We start from the raw sequence: 12,579 nt of genomic DNA, 5'->3' as shown, positions 1-12,579 counted from the left end.
TATGTCGTGACTAACCACATAAAAAGGTGGAGATGTCCCCTCATCAACAGTGACCCATGTGAGTATGTGGACGCCCCTCGAAATGACCGAGTTAAGACGTTTCACTGTCCACAGGTGCGTCACGTCGGCATGCAGCCTCCATTACCAGTAGAATGGGTCGTACTGAAGAGCTCGGAGACTTTAAACATGGCACCGTCACAGGAGGTGACAAGTCAGTGGCTGAAGTATCTGCTGTGCTAGACCTTCCCCGGTCAAGTGTAAGTGCTATTATTATGAAATGGAAATGTCCAGCAGCGACAACAGCTCAGCCATTAAGTGGTGGACCAGGCAAACCCACAGAGCAGGGCTGAAGGGCACAACACGTCAAAACTTCCTAGCGGGTGTGGTGTCCCAAACTACCTCTGGAGGCAACGTCGGCACAAAAACAGTGTCGGGGAGCTTCATGAAATGAGTTTCCAGAAGCTTCTAAAATCACCATGTGCAATGCCAGGTGTTGACAGCAGTTGCGTAAAGAACACCGCCATCCGACTCTGGAAACGTGTTCTCTGGAGTGTCAAATCATGCAGTCTGATGGACCAATCTGGGTTTGGTGGACTTTGTAGTGCCTAATGTTTGGTGGAGTAGGTGTGATAATTGGGAGCTGCTCTTCAGAGTCTGGGCTAGGCCCCCTACTGTTAGTGCTGCAGCATATAAAGACATTTTCAACAATTGTGCACTTCCAACTTTGTTGAAATAATTTGGGGAAGGCCCTGTTGTGCTCTCCTAAAGACATAGAGAACCCTGACCCCAAACCTCCTGAACACCATTGGGATGAACTGGAAGGCCGAATGCAAGCCAGGCCGTCTCGTCCAACATCACAAGTGCTCTTTTGGCTGAATGGGCACAAACACATTCGGCCTTTCCAGAAGAGTGGAGGCTCTTGTGAGTCGCAAAGGGGAAGCCAAATCCACATTAATGTCCATGGTTTTGGAGTGGGATGTCCAACAAGATCATACAGGTGTGCCAGTCAGGTGTCCACAGACTTCTTGTACCAAAGACACAGACCATCTAGTGGAAGGAAAAATATATTTTAACAGACCGAGAAACAAAAGCTGTGAACGACAGGACCTGGTGGAATTTGATTGATCGAGAAAGGAGGGCTTCACGCGCTCTTGAATTCTCAGAGTTTGGTCAATTTTTGGGGGCTACTCTGTTCAGAGCCTTCCTCCGAATTGTCTCATCACTAAGTGATGGCTTCTTTGAATGTCACCAGTGTCTGTCGCTGCACCATAATGTGCAAGTCTCATACTTGTAAGGAGGCATAACAAGATTAAAAACGTGAAAATGGAAGATGAAAACAAGAGTGCAGTCAGTACTCGCAAGGCCAGGGAGCGACTTGAGAACAAAAAATACACGGCAGGAAAGGGGGCAGTCACGTGACGTCGTACTTTTATGAATGACCGATTTCAGTTTTGGATTTTGATTACATTTGAAAACGTTTCATTATGGGCCACCGAGGGTAGACGGGTTGGGCACGACAGCAAATGCATCCATTTAAAATTAAATCTACACCACAATAACGCGTGCAGAGAGAGAAGGGTTCTGAATACACCGCAACTATAGGATGAAATACAAGTCACGCGTGTATCCATCGATATCCAAGCATAACCAGCGGCGTCCACTGTCAATCGTAGTTGGCCACCAGGACGTAAAAATGAGAGGGTCTCAAGCTGAAGGTTCAATCACACCTGAATCTGATTTGCTTTCTTAAATTGCTTTCATTTATTATCGAGGCCGCTCAATCAGTAACTTCGGACTCCATTGCTGGAACATGCTCATTCACGCTCGATCATTGCACAGCCGCCAGTCCTCGTAACACTCCTGGGACGTGCCACGCAGGCACCAGTTTAATATTCGAATATCCGAAAGGGCAACACGGCAGTGCGGTCCGCCGAAAATCTGTGCCCACCGAACACAACCCCAAGTGTCTCTCGAGCAGCCCTTCAGACCCCACAGCGCTGGACTGCGTAACTCCGAGGCAAACTAAAAGCGAACTGACACTCGTGATTTCTTTAGCGGAGTCTTTTGATGCGAGTTTTCCGGAATGCCGTCGTTTTATTTCGCAGAAACGTACCTTACGAAATGTCTACCTTCTCCTTTCCAACATTTACCTCCAGCTGAGGTATAATAAATAGCCGTTTTAATAAGTATTTGGTAAGACGACGAGACTTGGCGTTATGTTAACACACTAACGGAGCGGCACTTTAAGGAAGCTGCTTTACTCTGTTGGCGAGTATTCGTTTGTTTCAGCAGCAACCAATCAAAAAGCACAATCAGCAAGCATGTGTGGGCGGGGCTCCCGTGGGATACTACAACAGAGAGGGCGGATTGGTAGATAATGAAAATGATTACCGGGGACCCCGCCCACTTGTGCACGCTTTCGAGCGTACGGGAGGACGACGGAGGCTGCGCTTGATATGTGGCTGCAGCGCCAGACGACGTTTGTTTGTGTTTTCAATGAGCGAAAAAACGAAATGTTGACGTTCAGGTAAATAAGCGATGCCAACTGAGTGGTCTCCGAGTAGAGTTTTATTCAGTCAACTCTTAAGATTTACATTATGTAAAGAAAAGAGCGAGCGTCACAAACGGTGTAAAATGCCCATGTTTGCTTCGGTGTAGCTATAACTATAATAATTTTTAGACAATTTATATTTTTTATGCATTTAACAGTTTTTAATTATTGAGAGGACACAGATAAGTTGCAGTTACTAATCGTATGAAGTGTGTGTTGCCCCAGTGGCCTAATGGATAAGGCACTGGCCTCCTAAGCCAGGGATTGTGGGTTCGAGTCCCATCTGGGGTGGAAGGAAAAGTCTATTTTAAAAATTAGAGAAGTGCGGATTCTAACAAAACGGGCGAAGCCGTAATTACTGTAGTTAGCGCTTTTCATTTCGTGAGTCGCAGCAGCCCCGGCTGGACGTGCCGCAGTTGTTAATCCTTGTAATGCGGTAGTACAAATATGGACGTTAAAATGAAAGGCTGGATTAGCGTGAGCCGTCCTTATTCGGGGTCTTCCTATGATGATTTACTTCATGAAGTAGAAGTACATAATGAACAAGAACAGTAGTTGAAAATATATGAAATGTATAATTCAGTTTAAACGTTTAAAGTCTGAATATTCGCAATAGAAATAAAATCTAAAATAACACAATATTCGTAATCAGTGACATTGAAATAGTCCAAAAGGTTGCCCCACATGCTTGCGTTTGATATTTTTAACCTTCTGGGAGTGGCTGGTAAAGGGCTTGGACCACCCATAAAAAATAAAACATAACAAATATTGTCAAGTTCATTACAAGCAACCTTGAAATGCCATATAATGACACCATACATGTCTATATTACCAAGCCCCTTTTTTGTCAGTTTTGTGAAAAGAAGTAACTTTGACCCCTATTTCCCATTAGGGGTAAACCCCTGGGGGTCTGTTGATATGTCATGCACAACTTCAGCTCCTTCTGATCAAATTCTGTGCAAAACATGCTCCAAAAATGTCCTGAAAATGAGGAGTTTTCAGGTCTAAAGAAGGGTCTCGCCATCTTGCATTACTAGACGTCAAGGCGAGTCAAGCAGTGTGTCAAATGTGGGGAGAGTCAGGAAACACAGGAGAAAACAAATGGAAGTCGTATCAAAGCGTTCATAACACTAAAGTCGATGTAAAGTTGATAAACGCGTTTTTATATCCCCCAGAATGTGTTTTGAGCAGTTTTAGGAAGACATCTGCCCATGGGTACGTGGTAAAAAGTTTGAGGACCAATTCTTAGAAAATTTGTGAACAGCTTCCACTCACTAGTCTTAATAACTTATTAGGCTGTGGATGAAGTCCAGCAATTCAGATAATATTCATTTCATTTTATGCCTTTGTTAAAATCCCAGGATGGATTTGGCATGGAGCTGGACAGTTTAACATCTGTGGCAGAGCGAAGGGCGCTCAGCAGGCTCCTATCAATTATGGAGAATCCACTGCATCCACTGAACAGGATCATCTCCAGACAGAGAAGCAGCTTCAGCGACAGACTGCTGTCACTGTCCTGCTCCACAGACAGATTGAGGAGATCGTTCCTCCCCCAAACTATGCGACTCTTTAATTCCACCAGGGGGGGTAAACGTTAATATTTAACATTATACATAGTTATTGTCTGTTTTTTTCACCTGTATTATTATCATTCTTTAATTTAATATTATTTATTGTATCAGTATGCTGCTGCTGAAGAATGTGAATTTCCCATTGGGATTAATAAAGTATCTATCTATCTATCTATCTATCTATCTATCTATCTATCTATCTATCTATCTATCTATCTATCTATCTATCTGTTTTTTGACAGGTGCTCACATTTTTCTTTAAAAACATGCAGATTATAAGTCTGGGTGCTCACGCCAAGAGTGTCCCAGCTGCATGACAGAAGGTGAAAGATGCTGATATCTTAAATGAGAAGTGTCATGAGTGGAAGAATTAATTTAAAATTCATGTAACTACATGTGAATTGGTGAATTAATTAGTCATTGAAAAATCAAATAAAACAGGACACAAAACAAATCACACATGGTAGAGGCTGAGTAGAAGGTGCATGGTGTCCCTTTGGTCCTCACTCTTACCTGTGTAAATGAAGACTTGAGGGTCTTGGACTGTTGGGTTGGGTAGCTGGGCTGTGTGCTCGTCTCATTCTGCTTGTGTGCCTTTGCCCCCAAGTCACCTCCCATCATGGAGAGGATTTACAGAATTCACTGGTCCAGGAGCAGCTAATTGAACAAGCACCCTGCTACATTATCTGGTAAAGTCTGATAACTTGGAGAATTTATAAAAATGTAGGCAAACGTTTGGCCCTTTCTGCGGCACAAGTTTTGTCTGATTGGGAGAGTGTGGATTCACAAGATGACAGCGGAAAATGTCCACAGCGTAATAAATGATATAAACCAAAACATATAAGCAACACTGTAACTCAAACAGACACTCGTGTACACGTGACAGACTCCAATACCTTAGACAGATAAAAGACTTGGTGAGATAGATAGATAGATAGATAGATAGATAGATAGTAGGCGGCACTATAGTACACATATTATTTAGATAAATAAGAAAAAATAGTTTTAAATAATTCAAAATTATTTTATGGTAAAGGAAGAGTTTTAGAACTAAATAATGGAAATATATAATTTGCAGAATATTCAGTTTCTGTACATAGATTGTTATCCATAAACCGTACATTTACAACATGTCACTTTTATTCTAACTGAACAGACTGATGAGTGTCCTTAGCAAGCTTTTCATGGACATACAGACATATCCTGAATCCACAGAAAAATAACATTAATGTTATTTTTTTTTAGAATTGATATACTGTATAATTACAGTACTTTAGACCATTTACTAATTAAAGGTTAACAGTAGTCTACTAGGGTACATATAGTATAGCCCCAGTGGCCTAATGGATAAGGCACTGGCCTCCTAAGCCAGGGATTGTGGGTTCGAGTCCCATCTGGGGTGATGATAAAGGCTTTTATTAAAAATGTGACTTACTGTAAAATCAGATGGAAGTAATTTGATTATTAAAAAAGCCTTGAGGTTTCATGCACCATTATTTGTTCACTTTCAGATTCTCTGAGTGATTGTATATACAGGAGGTCCTCAGGTTACAACACAGTTCCATTCCTACAACAGTGATGTAACCCGAATTTTGGTGTAAGTCGAAACACACCCTATCCTAAATCACTTACTTATCCTAACACATTTGCAAAATCATAATCTAGAACATAAAAACACAACTAAGCCACAGAATAAGGAAAAGGACATAAATATACTGTACTGTACACTGTACAGTAGGAACAGAAAAAATGAGTGTAAAAAAATCCTTACCTTTATTCCTTTTCATGTCTCAATTTTTTAAAGTTTTTATGGGAGTGAGCGTTGTAAACTTGTATGTCGAGACGTTGTAACCAGAGGACACTCTGTATTTATTGTTATTTGAGTTTCACATAAGCTATAATGCAAAGTAAGGGCACAAGGTCAACAGATGACATGAAATACCTTATTTATATCAGTGATTTTTAAAAACAGGTGTCAGCACTTCTGCCTCACAACACAGGGACCGGGGTTCCCGTCCCAAGTCCTCCCTGTGTGGAGTTTGCATGTTCTCCTCCTGGTGCTCCCACAGACACAGACACACAGGTTTGGTGGATCTGTGATGCTGATGTACTGTATGTGTGTGTTCACCCTGTGATGGACTGGCACCCTGTCTAGGGATTGCCCCCCGATGATTGCTGGGATGGGCTCCCACTGCCCTGTGACCAAGTCTAAGAAAAGCCGTTTAAGAAAAAGAATGGATACAAAGTTAGCTGTCTTTCCACTGTGAAAAGTTATTTTCCCCTTCCATTCTGTAACTGGTTTACCATATTGAACCGCAGTGTCTGAAATCAAAAACTTTTCTAGTTGTTAATTCTTTTCTCATTCACCCATTCATTACTTTTTCTGAACCTTTTTTTTTTTAATCATGGGCTAATTCAGCCGATCTAACAGGAACTGGAACAAGGCAGGTACCGATCCTGGACAGAATGCTACTCCATCCCAGGATTTCCATTTAAATTCAGTTCATTTTATTTTTATATAAAGTACCTCCCATTGATAAGTTCAGGGGGCTGTACAAATACGAAATGGATATTAACTGCCCTCAGGACTGAAGCCACTTACTTACACAAAGCGTTGCAGGAATCTGAAACAAACTCCTTGAGGCTAGGGATCTGCACTGGCAATCGGAAGGTTGTCGGTTCGAATCCCGTAAATGCCAACAGGGACTCTGCTCTGTTAGGCTTTAGCAAGGCCCTTAACCTGCAATTGCTAAGTGCTTTGAGTAGTTAGAAAAGCGCTATATAAATGCAAAGAATTATTATTACTGAGACATGGAGATGAAGGGGAAACCTTAAGTTGCTTTAGTAAGAATCTGAAAGAGACACTGGGCCAGTTCAGCCATTAACTAAACAAACGAGCGACAAGTGGACTGAATGGTCTTCTCTCGTTTGTCAAATTTCTTGTGTGTTTAAGTATATTTTCTTACTGGACAAACTTCAAATGATTGGAAGCTAACAAATGCAATTCTGTTAAATAAAAAGGTTAAGAATACTGACCCCAGTAACTGTGGGCCCGTTAGCCTCCTTGTTTTTGCAGGTAGTTTTATAGAAGCAATAATTACAGATCAGAGTAACGTCCATTGAGGGCCTTAACAAACAGCCAATATGGGCCTGTATGGGAGCGATCGTCTCTCACTAAAGTGCTAGAATTTAAGAAGAACAAAAAGCAACAGCATTTTAACAGAGTGGCTCATTAAAACTGAATTTATGTTGGCTTTCAAAATGCTAGCAAAAGGTAGCACTTGAGAGATTTTATACTTCTGCATCAAGCCTACAATGCACTGCAGTCTACGCCATCAAAAGCTGTTTATACTTCTGCATTGTGCCGCTCTGCACATACACACCTGAACACTAGACGGCCGTGTTTGTAGCACACAAGAAAAGCACACGCTCACGGGGGTCAGTCAGTCATTTTCTAACCCGCTTAGTCTGGAACAGGGTCGTGGGGTCTGCTGGAGCCTATCCTAGCTAGCATAGGGCACAAGGCAGGAACAAACCCTGGACAGGGCAGCAGTCCATCATGGGGCAAACACACACACACACACGCAGCCAGTTTAGATTTGCTAGTTCACCTAACCTGTGGGAGGAAACTTGAGAAATGCAGGCAGTTTTTGCCGTCCAGGATCACCGCTCCTCTTGCTACACATTTTCTTCCAAAGCAGAACATATTTGCCCCTCAGATTTTTCCACTTTTTCATACATTTGCTGACTTCCAAGCTGATGTTAGTCAATACTTCATTACCATCCATTTACAAATATAATACCACTAAACTAAAACACAAAATGATGTTCAATAGAACAGAAGGCTCTCTGGAATATAGATAGATAGATAGATAGATAGATAGATAGATAGATAGATAGATAGATAGATAGATAGATAGATATGAAAGGCTCTATAAAATTAAAGATAGATAGATAGATTTTAGTATAGTAGGCAGATAGATAGCTCACCATCTGTAATTTCTTATTTCATAGAGTTATGTTTTAAATAATACTTCATTTTTAACACCTTAAAAGTGGCTAGTGGGTGGCACACAGTGGTATCTGCTGCTGCATACTAATGACACAAAATAATCCCCCAGGCTAATTGTTGCCCCAGTGGCCTAATGGATAAGGCACTGGCCTCCTAAGCCAGGGATTGTGGGTTCGAGTCCCATCTGGGGTGGTTAGTACAAAAGCTTTTATTAAAAATGTGACATATGGATATGATGTTAATTCAATTTCAACTCTATACAATTTAGATAGACAGATAAAGTGTTTTATATAAAAGACTAGATAGACAGAAGTGAAAGGCACTGTAGAATAAATGAAGTTGTCCCTAAATATCTTTTATTAGATAAAAATTGATATTGACAAAATATATAATTTACTTAAACTTCTTACTTTTAAGAGTTGACTGCTGCCTGTGTATAATAAAAACAGGACTGAGTTCAGTTTTTAACGCGCCTCATTGCTGGGTGACACTGTCACGGTGGCACCACACTTGTCACTGCTGCTTCATACTAATGACAGACAGCAGGCACATGTGCTCTGTAAGCCCCAGTGGCCTAATGGATAAGGCACTGGCCTCCTAAGCCAGGGATTGTGGGTTCGAGCCCCATCTGGGGTGGATACAGAGACCTCCTGTAAAAATATAATAAAATCATATGGAAGGCATTTATTGAAGAAATACCTGATGTTGCACTCTCTGAGTTCACTTTACTTTTTTCCAGATACTCCAGCATCCTCTGACTTCCAAAGACACACACGTTCGATTAAGTGGCATTTTCTCTTCATGAGGAGTTTCTTCTTCAGGAGGACAGTCAAGTGAGGTATGAATCAAAACACTGCCACCACGGAACTGAACATTTTATGAGCATGGGTGGACCAGTCGACATAAATTAAATTAAAGACATTTTCTTTCCAAAGAAAGCATTTTGCCCCACACCTGTAGAATGTGAAGCAATATTAAGGCAGGCAGAGTGAAGAGTGGATAGTCAGAGTGCAAAGAAAGGCTGTGGTGTGAATGGTGCACAGAACATAGAAAACCCTGAAAAGACATCTATCTATAAGTTAGAAAAAGTAATTTATTATACTGTATAGTCAAGAGTGTGACCATTTAGGTGTTTTTATGAGGACCAAATTAGAAAGAAAACATGCAGGGGTTGTGGCTGCTACCTGGGATATGACACAATCTGTCTGTTTCTTCTTCTGATAGATAGATAGATAGATAGATAGATAGATAGATAGATAGATAGATAGATAGATAGATAGATAGATAGATAGATAGATAGCGTCAAGGGTTCATCCACCTTAATTAAAGGAACAGTGTCTGTTTTCCTGCATATCTGTGTGTTTGTTCAGTTGCTGTGTCTCTGTCATTCCAACAGGTGGCACATCACAAACATGATTACTGTTTCTACGAATCCCACACAAGATGGCATATAACAGAGACATATCCATTGTATTTGTCATTCCAACAGATGGCACAAGCATTTGTAGCAATGCATTTTATTACTACACCTGTTTATGATGTGCCCTCTGTTGATTTCGCTCTGAGGTTCTCCATGAGCAAACAAGTCCAGGGTGGATTTCTGTGTCGTATCACCATCCAACAATCAAAAATGCACCCTTGTATGTGGTTACATTTTGAAAGGAGCAGCGCTGTTCCTTCGCTATCATTATGCAGCCTCATGCCAGTTATTGTATGGGGGGTACACTTACCATTATCATCAAGTGTTGATGGTTCCATCCACTCATCATTAAATGTTAGGCCCATTTTTATTTTTTTTTTTAAAAACAATACATTTTTGTTAAAAAGCTGATGCACAACACAGTAAACATAAAAGAATAATTCTTACTATAATAGGTGGAAATCGAAAATGTATATTTTATGTCTACTGCCAGTATGCTTTACTTATTAATATGCCTATTTACACTGGCTTGGGTATTAATATGTTTTTTGTGTTAATACCAGACTGCTCATCCCAAAAGGTTTAGATACTAAGACGGCATACTGTGTATATAATGTACACAAAGCTTAGTTTGTCATTTATTCAGAACTTGTTTATAAACCAGATGCAAAAGCCATTAGGTTAGCAGCAGTTTCTGACTTTCCTGTCACCCTGTCCACTTAAACAAAAAGGCAGGCGTCTGTGTTTCGGTCATTCCAACAGATGGCACATCTCAAACATTAACACTGCCTTTTACAAACCCCATACCAAATGGATTTGCATTTTATTACTACATGTTTGTGATGTGCACCGTCCGTCGGAATGACAAATGCTATGCATCTTATTACTAAGTGAATTACAAAATGCATTCCAATAGACCGTGCACTGCATACATTAGTGCTGAACATGTTGAGGCCAATGTTGATTATTTTGACGTTAACCCGTCTCAGATGGGTAGCACAGGTAGTCAGCTCTGTTTTTTTTTTTCTTTTAGTTTTGTTTTTAGTTAAAATTAATTTGTAACAGTTTGTTAAAATGGTCAGAAGGCTTAACACAGTGGTACCTAAAGCCACATACTAATGACAAACGGCGGTCACCCAGAACAGCTGATGCCCCAGTGGCCTAATGGATAAGGCACTGGCCTCCTAAGCCAGGGATTGTGGGTTCGAGTCCCATCTGGGGTGATGATAAAGGCTTTTATTAAAAATGTGACTTACTGTAACAGATCAGATGGAGGCCATTTGTTTAGAAAGACTTGAAGTTCCAGCAGCCAGCATCGGTCCACTTTGAGACTATCTGAACGATTGCATGTATACTGAATATGACAGCTAACGTTAACAGATCATCAATTAGATCAAAATGCCAGGTGACTGTGTCAATAAACAGAGCCAAATGAGTCAACAAATAACAGTAAATAATTCAGTGTGAAAAAGTAATCACCCCCTTAAAGTTGGTAGCTCATTATTCTATATCTAACTGCCATGATTCTACTCCCAACACTTTCAGTAATTGTTTGTTCATTTATGTATTTATTCTTTTTCTCAGTCTTACTTACTCCATATCTGAGTCTTGGATGAGTGGAGCTCATTCCAGCAACTTCACAGCAAAGCAGGTTTCAACTAATTGTCTTCTGAATTTGCATGTCATACAATTAGATTGTCTTCACCTGGTGTGTGGGCTTTTATCAAAATGGTGCCATTACTGTGCCAAACGAACGAGAAAAGCAGCAGGCTTGTGATACGTTTGTTCACATAGTTAAACCTTGACGTTCACACAACCAGACTCGCACATAACATCTGTTCAGAGTCGCCAGTCACACTAACGGTAGGCCCTTTGGACTGTAGAAGAAAGCCGGAATGGTAGAAAAGAACAGTTCAGAACTGAAGCTCTTTGGTGGTGCGCCATGGGGTTTGAGTGCGACTCCCCACAATGTGATACGGCAGCACCAGAGTGGTGCACTGCAGACATTACTGTGCATGTAGGGATGATATCATGTGTGCTAAATATGGTGAAATACTGACTTGCATGTCCGACTGCCATGTAACATGTCGCCATAAACAAGAAAGTTGTATTTAGAAATGTTCACTGAAAACACTTTCATATCATATGTTTCAATGAGTACGTCCTCAAATCCCTTCAGTGATGTGAAGGTACAGCGCAGTGTGATTGTGCAGCGGTTAGCACTGTTGCTTATCGACTTTTTGCCCTGCTTGCACCCTTTGTGTTCACTTCACTCTTATCCAGGTACTCCAGTTACCTCCGTCTTCCAAAGACATACATGTTAGATTAAGTGGCAAGTTCTTACGGGCATTTTCTTTTCTCTGAGCAGTTTCCTCATATTCAGGAGGACAGTCATGTAAATAAAGCCAGAAATGCTGCCACCATGGAACTCAACAGGAAAATCCAGTTTCTGAGCATGGGTGGACCAGTCAACATAATGGCAATTAAAGACATTTTCTTTCTAAAGCAAGCATTTTGACATTCACCTGTAAATTGTGAAGCAATATTAAGGCAGGCAGAGTGGAGAGTGGATAGTCAGAGTGCAAATGGGAATGGCGTACAGAATGGAGAGAACCCTGAAAAAGACATCTATAAGTTATACAAAATGTAATTTATTATACTGTATATTCAAGAGTGTGAACATGTAGGTGTGTTTTTGGGGACCAAATGATAAGGAAAACGGGCAGGGGCTGTGACTGATACCTGGGATACGACACATCTGTGTTTCTTCTGAAAGCTACCAACCCAAAGAAGGACAACTGGGTCTTTCACAATACTAAACCTGCTCAACAGCAAGCCTTAGAATTACTCTGAGAAAGGACCGTAAACCATCTACACACTGCATGGGAGCTACTGTAACAGTCACACACACCATTAACACCTGCAGGGACATTAAAAGAAATGGAATTTGAGAACCCCACTCATCTTCATTTGTCCTCTCTTTGTCTTGAAATATGATGTGCATTTGATAGATAGATAAAGAAAT

General features: G+C 40.9%; 5 non-coding genes across 5 annotated transcripts; all 5 read left to right on the top strand.

Moving 5' to 3' along the window:
• Positions 1–2,769: 2,769 nt before the first annotated feature.
• trnar-ccu (transfer RNA arginine (anticodon CCU)) lies at positions 2,770–2,842 on the top strand. The gene has a single exon. It is a non-coding gene; the product is annotated as a tRNA-Arg (tRNA).
• Positions 2,843–5,451: 2,609 nt separating this feature from the next.
• trnar-ccu (transfer RNA arginine (anticodon CCU)) lies at positions 5,452–5,524 on the top strand. The gene has a single exon. It is a non-coding gene; the product is annotated as a tRNA-Arg (tRNA).
• A 2,729-nt stretch (positions 5,525–8,253) lies between these two features.
• On the top strand, positions 8,254–8,326 carry trnar-ccu (transfer RNA arginine (anticodon CCU)). Its single transcript has one exon. It is a non-coding gene; the product is annotated as a tRNA-Arg (tRNA).
• A 371-nt stretch (positions 8,327–8,697) lies between these two features.
• Positions 8,698–8,770, top strand: trnar-ccu (transfer RNA arginine (anticodon CCU)). The gene has a single exon. It is a non-coding gene; the product is annotated as a tRNA-Arg (tRNA).
• Positions 8,771–10,704: 1,934 nt separating this feature from the next.
• On the top strand, positions 10,705–10,777 carry trnar-ccu (transfer RNA arginine (anticodon CCU)). The gene has a single exon. It is a non-coding gene; the product is annotated as a tRNA-Arg (tRNA).
• Positions 10,778–12,579: the final 1,802 nt, after the last annotated feature.

Source organism: Erpetoichthys calabaricus, chromosome 12, assembly GCF_900747795.2.
Source record: "Erpetoichthys calabaricus chromosome 12, fErpCal1.3, whole genome shotgun sequence".
NCBI lineage: Eukaryota > Metazoa > Chordata > Cladistia > Polypteriformes > Polypteridae > Erpetoichthys > Erpetoichthys calabaricus.
This window is presented reverse-complemented; position numbering and strand designations above follow the sequence as displayed.